This window comes from Palaemon carinicauda, chromosome 20 (assembly GCF_036898095.1).
Source record: "Palaemon carinicauda isolate YSFRI2023 chromosome 20, ASM3689809v2, whole genome shotgun sequence".
Lineage (NCBI taxonomy): Eukaryota > Metazoa > Arthropoda > Malacostraca > Decapoda > Palaemonidae > Palaemon > Palaemon carinicauda.
Window position 1 is genome coordinate 102,124,262 of NC_090744.1, and position 3,962 is coordinate 102,128,223.

Below are 3,962 nucleotides of genomic sequence, written 5' to 3' on the forward strand. Positions count from 1 at the left end.
AACTACGTAACAAGGAATATATACCTTACATATCTTAGGACAAATTAATGTAGAGAAAATTACTGACGCTAAGTTAAAAACATCATAATCCTGAATATGCCATTGACATAGCACATAGTGCTCATAAGCTTTATATTTTCTAGCTGAGGTTGTTATATACTTGTGCAGACAACATTGAATGGTGTGTTATCACCATAGCGTTCACAATATGTTCACGATAGTTGTTGACTAAGGCATTAAGAGCTTTGAACGCACTCCGTATTCAAATACATTTACTTTATTTCCAAGTTAATCGGATTTTCCTGGAGAGTCATTGTTTAGAGTTTGTTCATCAAAGTTTAATAGGATTTGTATGTATGAAAGCTTGTCTACGAATGACGAACAAATGCAGCTGTTTCTAGGCCACTGCAGGACAAATGCCTTATACATGTCCTTAGTCATGTCTGGGGTTTGGACAATTTTCATCACCACACTGGCCATTGCGGATTAGTGATGGTGGGAGACTTTAGTCATTTGGCCAATCTTCATTGACACGCTGGCCACTGCCGATTGGTGATGGTGGAAGACTTTAGTCTGTTCGCTCACAGCAAACAGACCTAGTTTAAGTAACCCTTATTAGTACAGCTTTGCTGATCATGACAATACACAATCCCTTTAAAGGTTTACAGGCAGATCATAAATGGCAGAGGCAAGGGACAGTGACATTGCCCTTTTGAGTAGGACAATGCCTTAGATACTGACCATATATACACAAGATAAGCGCCTGTGCCCCCTCTCCACCCAAGCTAGGACCAAGGAGAGTCATGCAATGACTACTGAAGACTCAGGTTAGAGACCTATAGGCTTCCCCAAACGCCCCTCATCCTTATCTCACAAGGATGGTAAGGTGGCATCGAACAAAGAAACTAACGAGTTCGACCGGGACTTGAACCCCAGTCTGGCGTTCACCCGTCAGGGACGTTACCACATCGGCCACCACGTTAATGTATCCCCACTCAGTAAAGGAATTACATAGAAAATCAGAGAGTTCGCCGGAAAAAAGGTCAGACTGTGTCCTCAATATCCTTAAATGGGATTTGGAATTCTATAAATATTTCACATGAAATCTGAAGATAAAAATGACACTGGTCGATAGCAAGAATGAAGAAAGGCATGACACATATTGGTATATAACTGACAGGGTATCTTAGCTTGACTGTCAGCTGTCTAGAATACTTGGCAGTTCCAATATGCTTGTAAGACAGCATCAATCTACTGGAATGGAGTTTATCGTTTATTGATCTTACTTAATATTCTCCTTATGAATTAAAACTATTTCATATTGGGCCTTGTATGATTCCTGTTAATGATTTACGTAAAGAGAAATTAATGTGATCTCGGTAGAATATGTATATTGTATTTATAAAATATAGAAGATAGTATTATTACGAATATGAATATGACACACACACACATACACACACACACACACACACATATATATATATATATATATATATATATATATATATATATATATATATATATATATATATATATATATATATATATATATATATATATATACATATACATATATATAATTATAGATATTTATGAATATTCGAAATTCTGGCTAAATGGCAAAACACTATGATGGATTGCACGGATTTGTGGATTAACGCTATGTAGGCCTGTGTTGGAGACTGTGACACCACTCAACACCGAAGTGCATATAGACAAAACCCTTAATTTACACTATGACGTGAAAGTTAGAATAGCTTAGACAGCAACAAGTTAAAAAAAATATATATATAAGAATGGAGGTAGAACGGAAAGATACAAAGCAAGGGTATACTGCAAGAAATGCTCTGATAGCACTAACCTTTACGAGGGAAGAACTCTATGACCAAAGATGTCGTTCATCTTTGAGTTTAATTCTTTATATTAATTTCCATAATTAGTCAATAAAATGATTCTAGAATTTCACAAAAAGTCATTCCAGTATTTGGTTCATTTCACGCAATTATATTTATCTGAATATTATTTACCAGTGAAGAGGAAGATATCTTATTTTTATACTCAAAAGCACAAAGTATAAAGACAGTAGTACGAAATTTATTATTATTTTCGGATACATTTAATTCTTGTGGACTTATTTGCAGATTCTATCATGCTCTTGCTGATCATATTTCTTATTATTTATGAATTTGTATTTAGTCCTAATTTGACATTTCAAAACCAGAGACTACAAACAATTCATTAACTTCCCTTAATATTTTCCTGGATTCAAAATCATTTCATTTCCTTTCCTTGTGCATTTTCGAATATTCAGAATCTCAATTGAAAGCTCATATTGTCTCAGCGCCCGAAACATTTAGAATTTCCTACGTGGTGATATTCGAGTTTGAAATACCAAAGGACACTTGAACGTAGAGTATGAACGAAAATGGACGAAAAAGTGATTTTATTCTTTTTAAGCAGAATTCTTAGGAAACTTCGGAGGACGTGTTGTTTGTAAGGTAATGATCAATTCTCTTGTATGCTTCACTGATGAAAATACCTACGTACTTTTGAAGATAAAATGTGATCTAAGATAGGAAAAAGAATTCGTTTTCAACATTAATTGTTTGGAAACTTAAGAGAAAATGTTTTTAAGAGCAAAATTCGCAAGTGGAAACTGTCGACAACGTAAGGCTAGATTCTGCATAAAGTGGCAAATTCCTTTAACATATAAAGGATCAAAGGTTTAAAGGTCGCTCATGAAAGGTAGAGACAAGGGACAGTGGCATTGCCCTAGAAAGCAGGACAATGCCCTAGAGAATGACCATATATTATATGATCAACACCCAAGCCTCCTCTGCACCTAAGCTGGGACAAAGGAGGGCTAGGCAATGGCTGCTGATGACAGCAGATTGCCCTGTAGGCTCCCCCAAACCCCCCAACCTTAGCTCACAAGTATGGTAAGGTTTCAGGCACTAATGGCACTAACGAGTCTGAGCGGGACTCGAACCCCCAACTAGCAATCACCAGGCACAGACGTTACCAATAAGGCCATAACAGAGAGAGAGAGAGAGAGAGAGAGAGAGAGAGAGAGAGAGAGAGAGAGAGAGAGAGAGAGAGAGAATTAATGAAATTACAACAATAGATGTCGTTGGTTATATCACATTTAATTAAATTAAACTTGGACACAGGGTCATATCTCTTCAAGAAGTAGAATAAGCCAAGTAAAACAAGCTAATCCTTTATTAGAACTGTTTAAAACTGGCATTGCGGTGCATTATACAATATAGTTTACATGTGATTATCCTTTTAATCTAACGTACTATATTCTCAATCATTTATGAAATCGGCATTTTCCGTACAACCATATCAGTATCAAGTTTTAGATATGGACAGATAATGTATTAAAGCTTCTAAATTGATTTATAGATCAACATGGCCTAGCGATAGACCTAGGGAAACCACGCAACATCTATGTACCAAAGTAGGAAAATCCCGTTGTTTCCCAATAAAGAAAAATACAAAGGATTCAGTGACAAGATTGAAGAAAATGTATTGAACGAAGGTGAAGTGAAAACGTGTAAAATAAATGTTGACGGAATACCGCCAATACCTTTCATTAATCCTTGCAGTATACCGCTTGGAAAAAGACACTACAAAATCAAACCATTGTTCTGTAATCTTAGGTAGTGCCATAACTTCTGTACCATGGTCTTCCACTGCCTTGGGTTAGAGTTTTCTTGCTTGAGGTTACAATTTGGCAGACTATTCTATCTTTTTTCTCCTCTTTTTTTTAAGTTTTTATAGTTTATATATGAAGGATCTAATTTAAAGTTACTGTTCTTAAAACATTTTATGTTGATTGTTTATTTCTTCTCTTGTAGTTTATTTATTTCCTTGTTTCATCTCCTCACTGGACTATTTTTCCCTGTTGGAGTCCTTGGGCTTATAGCATCTTGCTTTTTACAACTAGGGTAGTA